Source organism: Pleurodeles waltl, chromosome 4_2, assembly GCF_031143425.1.
Source record: "Pleurodeles waltl isolate 20211129_DDA chromosome 4_2, aPleWal1.hap1.20221129, whole genome shotgun sequence".
Classification (NCBI taxonomy): Eukaryota; Metazoa; Chordata; class Amphibia; order Caudata; family Salamandridae; genus Pleurodeles; species Pleurodeles waltl.
Window position 1 is genome coordinate 788,697,621 of NC_090443.1, and position 16,529 is coordinate 788,714,149.

The 16,529-nt window shown below is 48.2% G+C and overlaps 1 long non-coding RNA gene across 1 annotated transcript in view; it reads left to right on the forward strand.

Annotated features, from left to right (window-relative positions):
• Window positions 1-12,854: 12,854 nt before the first annotated feature.
• The window catches only part of LOC138293295 (uncharacterized), a 99,461-nt gene continuing 95,786 nt past the window's right edge, over window positions 12,855-16,529 (forward strand). Inside the window, exons 1-2 of the long non-coding RNA XR_011202953.1 lie at window positions 12,855-12,950; window positions 13,267-13,323. This is a non-coding gene — a long non-coding RNA (uncharacterized lncRNA). The remainder of the gene's footprint in view (window positions 12,951-13,266; window positions 13,324-16,529) is intronic.

A 16,529-nucleotide genomic window follows, 5' to 3' on the forward strand; every position in this document is an offset into this window, starting at 1 on the left:
TCCCCTGTGTCCTCTCCCACTGTGTCTGTCACCCCCTCTTCCACACCACACAAACGCAGCCACCCACCCACCCAACAGCCATCCACCTCACGACAGCCTATCCCTCCTGCACCTGCACCCAAAGACAGCAAACGTGACTCACCTACAACCACATCCTCTCCCTCCACTCCCATTCCCACTGTACCTCCCACTCTCCATTGTCCCAAGAAACTCTTCCTCGCCACTACTAACTTCTTTCCTGACCCTGAGCCCCCCCCTCCTTCTCGTCGGGGTAAGAAGAGCACCTCAGCCACCACCAGCCCTGCAGCCCCCTTGACAAGGGTGCAGGGGTATTGGAGCCCGCCAGCCCGCATGTCTGGATCTTCGCCCAGCAGCAAGGGGACAGCCAGCCCACCCCCTGGGAAGAGGAGCAGAAGGCGGAAGGGGCGCCGCAGGAGCCCGCCTTCTACATCCCCCCCGGACACCACCCAGAGACAGTCACCAGCCACAGCTCCAAAGGGAGGAAAGGGCCACAGGCCCACGACTAAGGAGGGCAAGGGCAGCAAGTCGGAGAGGTCAGGCAGCAGGCCTGCTGCCCAGGAGGAGCCCACAACCCCCATAGCCGCTGCCCCGGGAGGAACCGGCACAGCTGCCCCGGGAGAGCCCACCACCCCCATAGCCGCTGCCCAGGGAGGACCCAGCCCAGCTGGCCAGGAGGGCCCCACCACCCACAGCCCAGGTGGGCATTGAAGGAGCACCATCCCCGCTGCCCAGGAGGGCACCACCAGGCAATGAGCAGTTGGCCATAGACCGGCCGCCGTCTCACGCACCGCTCCGCTGGGCCCCGCCGTCTCAAGAACCGCTGAACTGGGCCCTTCAAGGCAAGGAGCGCTGAACTGGGCCCCACCGTCTCCAGAACCGCTGAACTGGGCCCCGCCGTCTCACGCACCGCTCCGCTGGGCCCCGCCGTCTCAAGAACCGCTGAACTGGGCCCTTCAAGGCAAGGAGCGCTGAACTGGGCCCCGCCGTCTCCAGAACCGCTGAACTGGGCCCCGCCGTCTCACGCACCGCTCCGCTGTGCCCCGCCGTCTCAAGAACCGCTGAACTGGGCCCTTCAAGGCAAGGAGCGCTGAACTGGGCCCCGCCGTCTCCAGAACCGCTGAACTGGACCCCGCCGTCTCACGCACCGCTCCGCTGGGCCCCGCCGTCTCAAGAACCGCTGAACTGGGCCCTTCAAGGCAAGGAGCGCTGAACTGGGCCCCGCCGTCTCCAGAACCGCTGAACTGGGCCCCGCCGTCTCACGCACCGCTCCGCTGGGCCCCGCCGTCTCAAGAACCGCTGAACTGGGCCCTTCAAGGCAAGGAGCGCTGAACTGGGCCCCGCCGTCTCCAGAACCGCTGAACTGGGCCCCGCCGTCTCAAGCACCGCTCCGCTGGGCCCCGCCGTCTCAAGAACCGCTGAACTGGGCCCTTCAAGGCAAGAACCGCTGGCCCTTTGGCAGACGTGGCAGGGCAGGATCTATCTCGGGCAGGGCTGCAGGATGTCCTCTGGCCAACTTGCCTCCTCCAGTGGCAGTGGGGTCTGTTATGGACTGTATGGACCGTGGCTTTGCACTCCCCAGGATGGCCCAGTGGGCAGGCCACCCACTGTATGGACTGTTTGGACAGTGGCTTTGCTCTCCCCAGGATGGCCCAGTGGGCAGGCCACCCACTGTATGGACTGTTTGGACAGTGGCTTTGCACTCCCCAGGATGGCCCAGTGGGCAGGCCACCCACTGTATGGACTGTATGGACAGTGGCTTTGCTCTCCCCAGGATGGCCCAGTGGGCAGGCCACCCACTGTATGGACTGTATGGACTGTGGCTTTGCTCTCCCCAGGATGGCCCAGTGGGCAGGCCACCCACTGTATGGACTGTATGGACTGTGGCTTAGCACTCCCCAGGATGGCCCAGTGGTCATGGAGTCCCCTCGTGGATCTGGCGTCGTGTACTCAAGTGGCTGAGGTGCCCCCCCTTCCCTTCCCCCTGAGTTGCCTGTCCTATTTTCTTTCTGATGCCCCTGCAGTGTTCTCTCCGTGGAGTTCTTGTCGTGGGACTGGGCCTTGCCCCTTTGCACAGGACCCCTGTGATCCACGGACAGTGGTTGGACTACATTTAGTAGCTGTGTATATTTTGTACATAGTTTATTTATTTATTGGGATTACTGGTGTACATATTTCAATATATCTGCCCGTTTATGATCTCTTCTTTTGGTCTTTGCATTATTTCGGAGGGGGGTGGTTTGTGGGTTGTGACAGTGATCTGTGGGAATGCATTGATGTGTGTGTTGTAGTGGGTGTGGGTGGGTGGGTGTGTGCCGGTAATCTTTTCCCTCCCCTGTGTCGTAGGTGCAGTACTCACCGATGTCTTCCGCGCCGCCGGGCGTGCTCCTGGTATATGAGCAGGTATAGGAGTGCGGGGATGACCTGCAACTCTGGTTCCATACTGCCGGAATCTCGCGTGGAGTGCGTAGAGGTGAGCGTTTTCCCGTTCGTAGTCTGTTTCCGCCGTGTTCTTATCGGCGGTGCTCCCGCCCCGGAAAAGGTGGCGGATTGGTGGGTCGTGATAGGGTGGGCGGTACTTTGTCTGCCGCCTGGCTGTTGGCGGGGACCGCCGCGCTGTTTGTTTGTACCGCCGTGGCGGGCGGAGTGTTAATACAGCGGGCTGTGTTGGCGGTTCCCGCCAGGGTCAGAATTGCATATTTTAGACCGCCGGCCTGTTGGCGGCTTGGCCGCCGCTTTATCACCGACCGCCAGGGTCAGAATGAGGGCCTAAGTCCGAACGTAAAAAGTTGACCGGGACCTCCCAGCCATCGTATCCGAGAAGGGCTCCATGGACGTCGGATCAAGATCCAGGTTTACCCCGGTCGAAGGATTTTCATCTCGAAAAAACGAGTAAGTCCGAAGGTAAAAGTCTCCACCGAGGAAACCCACATCGCGTATCCGGACAAGGGCTCCAGGAGGTCGGATTCAACTGGCAGGTTCGTCCCGGTGAAGAAAAACTTCAAAATAAAGACTAAGTCAGAAGGTAACTTTTTGACCGAGGCCTCCCGCGACCTGTAGCCGAGCAGGGCTCCATCGCGGTCGGCCTGAAAGTTTGACTTTGCCCCGGTCCTGGTGCAACCAGATGACCCGATTGGCGCTTTTTGTTTCTAAGCGCTAGAAAAGTAATAATTCTTTAAAAATTCATATCTCCGGTTCCCCTGAACCGATTTTAATCGTTTTTGTGTCATTTTAAAGATAAAAATATAAGCTATTTTTATAAATTGGTTTTGGATTTTTAAACTGTTTCCTGTGTTTTATTTAATTACTGTTTTGTGATATTTGAATGCTTTACACTTTGTCTCCTAAGTTAAGCCTTGACGCTCGATGCCAAGCTACCAAGGGTAGAGCTGGGATTAATTTACTGAGACCTAACTGTACCTATGTGGAGGTTAGTGGCTTGTTGCTAGGTGTAGGTACCTACCTGCCCTACCAATAACCCATTTTCCAACATAATTGGAAGCAGCGACGGGATCCTGTACTTGTGTTCAATATCACGTTACAGTTTTAGGTAAAACAAATTAAAAATCCTTTAAATTGTCCTAGTGCAAAAATTGTTTTTAATTTTTAATTTGGATTAATTTCAATTATTGAATTTTTGTAATTTTTCTAAATTCTTGTTTCCAATTTTTGCAAAAAGTTTTTGTTGACACAAAACTAGGGAACCATGGAGCTTGATCTGGCTAGCCTACCCACACTGACAGTAGTCCAGCTTAGGGGGTTGTGTATTGAAAGAGGGTTGCCTGCAACCACTGATCTCAGGAAGCAAATCCTGATCACATCCCTGACAGCATGGGCTGAGGCCCAAGAGGTAGAGTCAGAAGAAGCTCCAGAGGAGGGAGAAAGAAGGGAGGATGCAAGCTCTAACCACTCAGGGGAGGGAAGGCATCTGAGCCCAAGTGAGGATGAGGAAGAGCGGTCCTCAGTAAACACAGTCACTAGGGGCAGATCCAAAGCTAGTGGTGGGAAGGGGGTCCTTTCAGGAGGAGAGAACCCATCCATCAGAGAAAGAGAGCTGGAGGCCCAGCTAGCATACATAGCTTTGGAAGCAGAGAAGCTGGCCCTAGAAAAGAAAAAGTGGGCATACAAAGAGAAAAGAGATGGAAGCAGCGATAAAGAAGGTGAGGTGTCCATGGGTGTGGGAGTTTGCCCCAGATTACCCAAGGGGGTGGTTCCTGCTTATGTAGAGGGGGTTGACATAGATAAGTGGCTGGGGGCCTTTGAGAGGGCACTCCAAATGAGAAGGGTTAGGCCTCAATACTGGGGTTCCCTTTTGTGGGAGTTGGTCCCCAACTCAGGGAGGGATAGGCTTCTGACCTTAAGGGGGGAGGAGGCAGATTCATACCCTAGTATGAAGAGGTGCTTAGCCAAGAAGTTTGGTCTGACCCCAGAGCAATATAGAATGAAGTTCAGGGACACCCAGAAGGTCAGTACCCAGTCTTGGGTTGACTTTGTGGACATTTCACTAAAGGCACTGGAGGGCTGGATTATTGGTAACAAAGTAGATACTTATGAGGGGTTATACAATCTGATCATGAGAGAGCACATCTTGACCAATTGTACCCAAGAAAGGTTACGCCAGCATCTAGTGGACTCTAAGCAGACCAACCCTAGAGAGCTAGGGGAGGCAGCTGATGAGTGGTTGAGAACCAGGGTGGTTGTCAAGTCCCAGGGGGGAGACTCCAAGAAGGGGGGGACAGGTCCCCAAAAACCTAAGGAGGGAGGTGGTAAGCCCACCACAGAGACTCCCTCTGTAACCCATAACCCTAAGAAGGAGGAGAGTAAATCCCACTCCCACTCTGACCAGCAGAGACAGTTAGACCCAGGGTTAAAAAAGCTCTTGGACAGTAGGGCTTGCTTTGACTGTCAGCAGACAGGTCACTTCAGAGGAGATGCAGCCTGTCCAAAGAAGGAGGTTAGCACTGGGCTGTCCAGTGTAGCCATAGAGGAGGATTCCTCAGATGATGAAGTCCTCCTAGCATTGAGCTGGGAGACAGGACCAGATGGTAAGCTGGTGATCCCTGAGGGTGGAAGTAGGCACTTCCACCCCATTCAGGTGAATGGGATCCCTACCACTGGCCTGAGAGACACCTGTGCCAGTCACACTATAGTGAGTGACCGGTTAGTGACCCCAGACATGTATGTCCCAGGAAAGACAAAGAAAGTCAGGATAGCCACAGGGGAGGTCACCTCCAAACCTGTAGCCATAGTGCCCCTAGAGAGGGAGGGTATCCTTGACTGGATTAGGGTGGTAGTCAGTGCTGACCTTCCCCTAGATTGTATCCTGGGCAATGACCTCCCAGAGGTGAGTCTGGTCACAGATGGGGTGGTCGCCCAGGGCGCCCCCCCAACCCAAAGTCCTGGGGAGTCAGTCCCTACAGTTAGGAGACAGGGGTCCCCAAGCAAAGGAAAGAAGAAAAGGAAGGGTAGGCCACTCTTAAAGAGAGTTCCAGGGAGCCAAGGGCCCTCTGCCCAAGTAAGGGGGGAGCCCAGAGTTGGCACTGGTGAGGCCTCACCTGACCCCAAGGAAGTCCTGAGTAGTCAGGCAGCTGTCCAGATGCAAGGTGTTGCCCCTCCACTGACAGAAGGGAGAGTGGAAGGAGGGTGTCTGCCACAGGAGGAGGTAGCCCCCCACTCTAGACAGCAAGAGGGGTGCCAGGACCCCAAAGATGCCCCTAAAGCAGCTCAGCCACCTGTCAGTGGAGAGCTTAGGGTGTGGTTCTGGGTACTGACAGCTGTCAGTAGCCTCTGCTGGGTGCTAGCCTTCCTGGCAGCAATGTACTTGGCCTGGGAGGCAGACCCCAGGGCCAATAGCAAAGTAGTTCCCCTGACCCTATTGGTCATGGTGGGGTTGCTCAAGTGTTGGGTGACCTCTTTGGGTAAGCTAGGTGTTGCCCTAGCAAAGTTTGGAGTAGGGGAGGTGGGCACCTCACTACCCAAGTTGGCAGAGAGAAAGGAGGAAGACCCCCCTAGAGGAAAGTTTCAGTTTGAGTTGGGTCCTTTTACTGTTGGGATGGCTTCACTACCCATAGGGAGTGACCCTGACAGGAGGATATAAGGCAGAGTAGGCCCTGCAAAGGGACAGCCAGTTTTCTTCACTGTCTTCCTCGCCTAACAAGCCAGGAAGACTCTCCCAGGGTTGGGCTGAGTCTCCTGGGTGTGTGGGCTGGGGGGGGGTTGTGTGAGAAAACAGGGCTGATTGCAGAGGCCCCATAACTTTTTGCCCCCATTTTCCTCTTTTTGCTGGTGTTTTCCTGACTTTGATGGTGCCCTGGGTACTGCTAACCAGTCCCAGGGCCTGTGCTCTGTGTAAAATGGATATGCAAATTAGGCTAATTATAATTGGCTAAGTTAACCTACCTATAAGTCCCTAGTATATGGTAGGGCATGTAGGTTTAGGGACCACAGCATAGGTGGTGCACACCTAGGTGCACTGCTGAGGTGCCCAGTGTCATTTTAAAAGCAAGCCTGCCTTGCTGGCTGCTTTTAAATTAAAGTTATATGCAAATTCGACTTTGGAATTAAAGGTACTTCCAAAGTCTTAAACTACCTTATTTTTACATATAAGTCACCCCTAAGGTGTGCCCTATGTGCCCCTAGGGCTGGGTGCCATGTAACTATAAGCAGGGACTTTATAAAAATAGATTTATAAGCCCTGGTGAGGTAAAAACAGCCAAATTCGTTTTTCCCTCATTGAAGTAAATGGCCTTCATAGGCTAGAATGGGCAGACTTTATTTTAAATTTTAAAGTCTCCTGAAATGTTACATACCAAGAATTTGGTATCAAATTGATTGTTGTAATAAATCCCACAACTTCCAGTTGTTTGATTTAATATAACTTGTCCAGGTAAAAAGTTTAGACTTTACCTAAAAAGTTGCCAATTTCAGCTCTGCATTGTTTTTGCTGCTGTGCTCTAATTGGCCAGCCTGCAGCAGCTTCTGCCAGGCTGCCTTGATGAGGTGTGAAGTGGCCTGACTTCACACAAAGGAATGTGCTTGGGGGAGAGAATCTCCCCTCAGCAGATGGTGAGGCAGGAAGGGGGAGGGCGGCCAAACTGGTCTTCAAAGGCAGAGAAGGACATTTGGAGCACCCAGCAACACCCCCAGATCCTGCAACCCCAGACAACTAGGTGCCCCCTTGATTAGATTAGGAGAGGGCAGGAGAGGGGTGTGTTTATGATTTTTAGCCACACCAGTGGGTGGGCTCAGCCAGATGTAACCTCCAAAAATCAGATTCAGCCATGTTGGATTTTTAGAGACTGTTGCCTTTTGGGATGGATTTTTGCCACACTTCCCAGGAAGTGGTCATCACAGGGGGACGACCCTGTACCTGATTGGAGGATCAGGACCCCCCTGCTTTTCACCCAGGAGCAAGGATAAAACTGGCAGACCTGACCCCACACCTCAGATCCCCTCCAGAATTCAACAAGAAAGGAACTAAAGAAGAAGAAGGACTGCCCTGCTGGACCCCTGGCCTGCACCTGGACCCTGCACTCAGAAGGACTGCACCAGCTGCACACTTGGGCTTCACCACAAGAAGGACTTTGCCTGGCTTCAACTGGTTCAAGGAGGGACTCCCTGTTTGCTACAGGTGAAAAATTGCTAAACCAGAGTACCCTGCACCAACTCCTGAAGAAAGCGACCAGCTGACCACTGTCCAGTGGCCAAAAAGGAGTTTGCGCCAGGTGCATTCTGGGAGTTGAAGTCCGCACCCCCCAAGGACCATCACAGAACTTCTGGACCCTTGGGGTGAGCTGTGGACCCCAAAAGAACCTTCAAAGAACATCTGGGTGAAGCCCCAGAAGTTTGGAAAAGATTTGAGAATTTTTGGAAAAAAGCTCCAGAGAGGGACCGACCCGCCGCGGAAATTCTAGCCGGCTTGCCTCAACCGCGACCCGGCCTGACTTCGTGGTTCGTCCCGGTAAAGAAAAACATCCAAAAAAGAGACTAAGTCCGAACGTAAAAAGTTGACCGGGACCTCCCAGCCATCGTATCCGAGAAGGGCTCCATGGACGTCGGATCAAGATCCAGGTTTACCCCGGTCGAAGGATTTTCATCTCGAAAAAACGACTAAGTCCGAAGGTAAAAGTCTCCACCGAGGAAACCCACATCGCGTATCCGGACAAGGGCTCCAGGAGGTCGGATTCAACTGGCAGGTTCGTCCCGGTGAAGAAAAACTTCAAAATAAAGACTAAGTCAGAAGGTAACTTTTTGACCGAGGCCTCCCGCGACCTGTAGCCGAGCAGGGCTCCATCGCGGTCGGCCTGAAAGTTTGACTTTGCCCCGGTTCTGGTGCAACCAGATGACCCGATTGGCGCTTTTTGTTTCTAAGCGCTAGAAAAGTAATAATTCTTTAAAAATTCATATCTCCGGTTCCCCTGAACCGATTTTAATCGTTTTTGTGTCATTTTAAAGATAAAAATATAAGCTATTTTTATAAATTGGTTTTGGATTTTTAAACTGTTTCCTGTGTTTTATTTAATTACTGTTTTGTGATATTTGAATGCTTTACACTTTGTCTCCTAAGTTAAGCCTTGACGCTCGATGCCAAGCTACCAAGGGTAGAGCTGGGATTAATTTACTGAGACCTAACTGTACCTATGTGGAGGTTAGTGGCTTGTTGCTAGGTGTAGGTACCTACCTGCCCTACCAATAACCCATTTTCCAACACAGGGGCAATGGCCTCAAGGGAATTCCTGTGAGAGAGAAATCCTGCCATGAGAGATGAGTCTTAGTTGGGTCCACGACAGGCACCGGGAAACACGGTGGTCACCGACAGAGACTGGCCACCCAAAGACTAGTGCACTAAGGCCAGATCACTGGAGTCCTGTCAGCCGAGCACGCTGACCTTGCAACAACCACCCTTGTGGCTCGGTGCGCGACTGGGATGTGGTCCTGTTGGTGGTTCCTCAGTGACGACTTTGCTTGGCCTGCAATAGGCCTGGCACAGACCACATGGTCCAGTGGCAGCCCATCACAAGGCCTTTAGGAGATTCCTGTCTGATGGAGTACTGGCACAAGAGGGAAGCCTGATGCTGCTTTGCCAATGGACATCCGGATGCACCAGGCCTTCAAGGATGACGCTTCTCTCATCAAGGTCATCCACAGTCTTTAGAAGTGTGCCATCCCCTGAGCCAGAACACCTTCCAGACATCATTAAAGTGGAATCCCCACTGCTCCAGATGTACCTGCATCGAACTTTGTAAATAGACTTTATCACTGTGAGCACAGGTGGGACAGGACCACTAGTCCTCAAACACACTGAGATGTCATGGACTTGCGACTGAAGTATCCAGACATCACCTGCACTGCTATCCGTGTCCAGAGCAGTCTGGTTAAACAACAGAGGCGTGCCGTGATGCCTGAAGAGACCGAGAGAATTGTTTACAGTCTACGTTTTCTCTCCCATAGGTTGGACCTGACATTTGTTTTTCAATAAAGTTTGGGAGGGATGTAGTGTCCTGCTAGACACTTTCTAGTGTTTCCACCAGCCACTCTGCTGAGGGCTGGCCTCCACACTCACACCACAGCCATACATCACAGGCATCACCAGTCAGGTGACCCTGCTAATAAAAAGGGTCGGGCGCACGTGACCGAGGTCAGTTATTATAACCTACAACCATGTCTTCATGTCCCCTCATTTAGTAGCATGAGGGCTTATGGCTCCAACACTACATCCTGCTCCATCACATGGCAAAGGCATTTGTTTACCCATGCATCGAGGGATATCCCCCATTGGTGAACACTATTTTGACATTTGAGGCAGCTTGAGTTCTGAGCCCTTCTTTTCAGGTATGTTGAGGACTTTGAAGTCACCCAAGATTTGTGATTCACTCTGGAGGTCCTGAGAAAACAGCATGTGCGTTTTAAAAAAATGGGAAACTGTTTTGTTCAGGAAGGCGTGCTTCTTGTCTAAAAATTATACTAATACAAAGTGGATTGCTGCAAGACTGCTTGGGAAAATATGTTGTACAGAAAAGTGTGCATTTTGTCAAAAAATGACACTAATACAAAGTATGTTGTGCCAAGATTGCCCTCTTCCCAATTTTCAAAAGCCAACACAAAGGAAGAACAATGTCACCAAATGTTTTTGCGCTTTTTCTAAGTGGTGCTTAACATTTCCTATTGCATCTCCTTCTACCTGCTTGAACTATGTTCGGGAAACCAATGATTGAACCCAGGAAACTATACATTCATTCATAAAGGATTTATTTTTGCAGATCCTTCAAGGTTTTGACAAAAAAACTAATGTTGATGTAAAGAATAGAAAATGTAATTGGGAAAAGAGAACAATGTAACACGATTTTCAACTAAAATCTCTGTAAAAAGAAAGCCGAACTATAAAGGTAATATAGTGTAATTACTGCCAGAGTCTTTTGTAAAGGCAGGGATTATCCATTTACTTTCCATCCTATAAGGGGAGTTAATAGACCCACTGAATTGACACACTCTCAAAGCATTTTCAAAGTAGAAAGGGTTAGAGAGGTAATTGAGAATATCATAAAACGTACATGGTCGTCTGTGTTACAAAAGGTTCATGGCAAACCAAGTCTTAACTCCCCTTCCCACCCCTGGAATGGGATTTACTTGTGTGCAGACCCAATAGGCATAATAGGTAAATTCAGGAATAAACTTACACTTATTTTATCTGTGTGAATAGGGTTCCTTATGTATGTAGTTTGCCCACAACCAGCAAAATTCAGATAGAATAATCCAGTGGTGGATTATAATGATTTTTCATTGTGGGACATCTGGCATCAATCGCTAATGAATAATATGATGAATGACAATTGAATATAACAGAATTTCATGGGTTTTTGACATATACCTAATCTGAGTATATGGATGAGGTCATTCTCACCACTCAGAATTTTGGAGTACTGATCATCGAAGGTGAATCTGAAAGAGTTCACTCAGGAAGTGTTTTTTCGAAATTTAAGTATGAAGCTATACATATAGGAAAAGTCAATAGATAATAGCAAATACGCTACCACACTCCTAATAAAAATGGTATTCTAAATGCAAGTGTTGGCATATCATTTCACCTGTCTATCTCAACCACGTGAAAGGTATGCAAGTTGATTTCAAAATGATGGAGTTGTGAGATTTGGTTAGCTGCTGTGTTTTGGCCTTTGATCAGTCAAAATCCAGGGAATCCCATTAACCAGTGACATTTCTGAAAATTAATGACACAAGAGAACCTAAGGTGATGTGACTTGTCTGAATCTCACAAACATTTCTTTACCAGAATCCCCTGCAAACACCAATCTTTGGTTAAAGAGTCGAATTTTCACACATTACAGTGATAGAATTTGTAGGGAATGTCAACACAAAACTTTATTAATGAGAACACCCTGCACACATTCAACTTTGGTTAACAAAATGGAAGGAGACTAACTTAGATTCATGCAACATTTTGCAAACATAAGCTGCATCACACGGAGCAACATATACACTTTGTCTGTCCTTGTAGTTACATTGAGTCCCATGCCAATGATGACATCAGCCAGGCAAACACAAATGATGCTGTGGTTGATTGATGTTAAATGCAATTTCTAATTCGGGTGGTGCTAACAAGGGTTTCTTTTCATTGTGTACATTTGTAATTGTATGTTTAATATATAGTTGTGTGTGAATTGGAGTATTTTCCGTCTCAGAAATTAAAACACTAGACATTGATTGATTTAGAATTATTGTGGACTTCAAGGAGAATGTTAACGTTTATTTCACCCCTTTAGTTTTTTTAATTTTTTGGTTTGCCTTTACTTCTTTTCTTTACACTACTGATACTCAATTCCTGATGCAGGAAAGTGGTAGTAACACTGACTTTTCCCCTTGAGCTTTGTAATGTCTTGCTTCAGTTGCTTGTTTGGTGACCAGTAACAGTTTGAATTTGAACGCAGATAAAATGGAGCTGTTGGTTAGAGGAAATCATCCTTAGACCTGCACCTCCATCTAATGGTCAAAGGCTCTTGGCCAACTCCTGGCCTATGCTTCTGTGACCAAAAATGTTGCTGTAACTGTCAGTACAGATCTTATCTACTGCCGTTTTGTCAAGATCTCTGGTAGGTGTTCATTCCTTTTGAAGAACTCACATAAAATTCCTCCTTGTCTCTTGGTTGAATGGTGATGGCGATCCAGGCTGCTAACTCATTGTGTTTGGATTATAGGAAGGCAGACTTTCTTGATTTATGAAAATAACTGTTTTCTTCAGATTGTTCTAAATTTAGCAGCCACATTTGTTACATAATTTAATTATGTGTGCCTCTGTTAAATCACAGTTGAACTTCCACACCTTACCAGTTCAGAAACAAATACTTTTTAACATACTGTACAGTGCACAATTCACGTGCTGGAAGCTGCCCTGAGCAGCTCAGTTCTAAGCTTCGGCCCTGGGTGATCCTTACATGTTCATTCCTCTTCTAGAGGATGCCTTTAGATTCTCCCTCCTCCACTAGGGATAATCTTATTCCTATCCATTCGCATGTTATGATTACTGGCCCACGCATTGGTTCAAAAAATACTTCAGATTATTTTGACATTCCCTAGTTTTACACCATGTGTATACACTCCAGTTAAACACTGGACGATTGGTTTCCAGGTCCCTGTTGTGGAGAGCTGTTTTCGACTAGGGTTTGTACTATGTGCATATTCATAAAAAGCTGGACTAATTGTCCTCCAGTCATAGAGGACATCGAGTCCTTTGTTTGTTTCCACTATCTGCTAACACACGTGTAGTCCGTTTTTCATTTCTGCACCACTGGAATGCACGAGCCGGAAGATTCACTTCCGGGTTTGTACGCATTATTTATACCTCCGACAGCGCCCGTGTTTGTTGTTACGGGTACGCTAGTCGGAGGGTAGGTTCCCAGCGCGGACTTCTGGCAGAAACTGTACGTGCCACCATGTTCAAGGATCCTTGACATGGGCTCTTTCTGATTTTAAGTTTTGTTCTATCTTCATATCACTTGGTTTGGTTAGAGTAACTGTTACATTTTCTAACCGACCACATGATTTGGCAGTCAATGATTAAGGTATTTCTATTCTACACAGGGCTTCCAAATAATCCTATTTGATAACACTAATTGTATGGATTACTTACCTCTAAGTATTGAGTTTATGATTGCTGTATTTCGGTGTATGCTGTCTACTTGACTAAATGTTTCATTATCCAATCTTGACCTTCTTTATGACTTTTACTCTATGCAGTGCCAACTTTTGTCCCCGACATACGTTTCCCAACGAGCCGTTCCTGATTCGGGGGTGGTAAGTTTCTTATATTCATGTATGATGTTCCATTATACACTTCTTTCACGAGTGCACTTTTATCACTGTATTTACGTCACTTTTTACATGCGTGATTTTGATTCTCTATTCCAGGGCGATGAATTTGTAACAACCAGTCAACTCAATGTAAATGACGCTTTTTCTTTATTTCTTAGTTCAGCGATTCCTCAGTTATAAGGTTTCAGAGAAGATGTACTTGAATGATTTTCGTTTTGGTCCTGCTGAAGCGTCGTAGGATTCTGATGGACCGTTTGACGCGAAACATGTCGACCCTTAACTAGAGTCCCTAGATTATTGGAGTCTTCTAGTACTTTGTGTTGAATGTATTTGAGCATTCTCACTCATTATTTTTACTTTCGCCTGGTTTTTAATCTTGGTCTCCACCTCACTTATACTGATTAAACTTATGATGTTTTGAGGCGGATAACCAATTTCATTTATTTTTGTATCACTCTCTCCGGTTGGTGTTGGATCCCACTATAGGGTCCAAACCTGGATCTACCTGCTACTTAGAGAGCTACGTGGTTAAGAGCTCCCTGTGGGGAGCCCACCAGGCATTGCAGCACCAGCCTGGTGAAGAGCGTTCCCGATGATGAAGCTAGTCATCCATTGAGATGCATAAGGGTTTTGCGCTCTAGCCATTCCTGGACCCCTGGTAAGCTATTTTTTGGAACAGTGTACACCTTATATTATTACTATTTTGGGAGACCGTACACTGGACCACTAATATCCCGGTCCCTCTCTCGTGTGTTCTCATTCCTCTTCTACTACATTATTGTTTGTTCCCGGGTGCCATCGCACCAGAGCAGGCAGAGGCTTTTTCTTGGCTCTAGCTTCTATTCCCACTACACAAAGGTAAAAGACTGTAACCATGTGCGTACAGGGTGAGTAGCGCCATTATGAGAGTGCATGGTGCAGCACATTAAAGCCAGACCTGCTGGCATTACCAATGCTTGTTTAAATTGCAGATGCACCTCACTGCCTTGGGTTGGTCCATTATTTTGTGATATTTGATTGTGTTTCTATTCCTCTTGAGTTGAAAACAGAGGTAAAAGCGGGCCTACGACTCTAGCCATGCATGCCGAGTGCCGCTATACTAGGCATTTAACTTTTTGCATACCTTATGGGCCACTATCTTGTAGTTACATTCACAGCAGTGCCTGTTGTTGTTGCACAGCTTGTGGCATAAGTTTGAGAGAAACTAACAAATGCCTCTTACTGAAGAAAGATAACATGAAAACAAGTTTACTTGCCAAAATAATGCTATCAAGGACCATCTTCTCTGGTAGGGCAGGTCAGGGGTTTGGCGAAATCCCCCAATAAGCTAAACAAGGAAGTGGAAGGGGCAAATACTGGACTATACATAGCATGTGCTGAAAGAAAGAAAGAGCTATGCACAGGAGCCAGGTAAAAGAGTAGCGGTGGACTGGCACCAATCACAGATGAGCATGGTGCAGTGGTGACCAGTACTAGTAGAGTTCTGTAGGTATGTGAGAGACAGCATTTCAAAGGGAGTGAGCTGGTGGGCAAGGACTTGGTCTTTACATGGAAAAAGGTGGCCAACAGTATTTGGTATTAAAATATTCATTAGGAAAATAATTAACACAATGATTTTGTAATAAAACAATCAACAGAAAACATTTCTGAACATGTACATATGTCTGTGAATTATTTTATCTCACTGCTCCATTTTTGTTTTTGGTCAAACTCATGTGTGACATTGGTTTCTAAGCAGGTGTTTATTTAAAATCAAGTTAAAAGAAGGCCTGGTAAAGCCATGTTCTACGCATTAATGATAATGAGACCTCTAAACTCATATTCTGTTAATTTGTGATTCAGTGTATTGTATTTAGGTCAGGCTTCAGATCCTTTCCATGAGTGAGTCAATTACTTTGATCCTTCAGCAGAAACAGCATGAACTCACCATGATTTCACCACACCTCCAAAAATTACCAAGCCATCTACTGTTGAAATAAAAAAAGAAAAGAGTGTGGATTATTGATAAGGGCAGGTATGTATCTCCACTTAGCAATAGGCCACAACTGCCCCACTTTAGTCCAGTGATGGTCTCAATAAATTAATCGTGGCTCAACCCTTGGTAGCATGGCAACAAGCAACAAGGATTAATTTAGGAGATAAAGGCCCTCATTATGACTTTGGCCCTCTATTCTTAAGACTTCCGAAGCTACGTGCGCCAGAACACCACCAGTGCTGACAGATTTTTGTCCGCCATTTAATGGGTACTGGCGGATTCCAGCCACACTGTGGGTGGAAATTCGACAGGATCCATGCTGGCAGTCAGAGGCGCCTGGGCGGTGCCACCACCTGCACCGCCCCGCCAGAAGGATGCTACCAGCTGTATTAATACCATTAATACGGCCAGACGGTATCCTGCTGGCGGGCGCTACCAGCGGTAGCAGCACCCCTTCCCTACCAGACGACCTCGGCGGACAAGGTAAGTCGGGCATCTGACAGGGGAGGGGGTGGGGGGCAGGAGGATTGGGGGTGTTGTGTGTGAGTGTGTGCTGTCTGCGTGTGTGTATGAATGTGTATGTGCATGTGTGAATGCGTCTATGGGTGTTGTGGTGTATGCTTGGTTATATGCGTGTGAGTGAATGCATGTATGGATGAGTGTGTGTGAAAGCGTGTATGGATGAGTGTGTATGAATGCCTGTATGGATGAGTGTGTGTGAATGTGTGTATGGATGAGTGTGAGTATGTATGAGTGAATGCGTGTATGGATGAGTGTGAGTAGATGCATGTATAAAAGTGGAGGTCAATGGGTACATGCGTGGTGCATGTGGGTGTGTGTGTATATGTATGCGGGGAGTGGGGTGGGGAGATCAGGTGGAGGGGTGGGGGAGCCCCATACCAGTGACAGGGAACAAATTCCCTGTCACTGGTAGCCCTCCAGCTGTGGTTTACGTGGAGGTGCAAGCATTGCGGAAACCATGGCGGTAGGCCAGCTCATAATGCTGCCGGCAGTCTGCTGTGGCGGTATGAGTGGAGATGTGGCAGGTTTACAGCAGCCAACCCGCCACACTCATAATGTGGCTGTATATCGCCACATTTACCCTTGCGGTCAAAAGTTCACCAGGGTCTTAATGAGGACCAAAGTGCATAAATCATTCAAAAATCACAAAATAGTAATAAAATAGAACACAGGAACAAGTTTAAAAATCCAC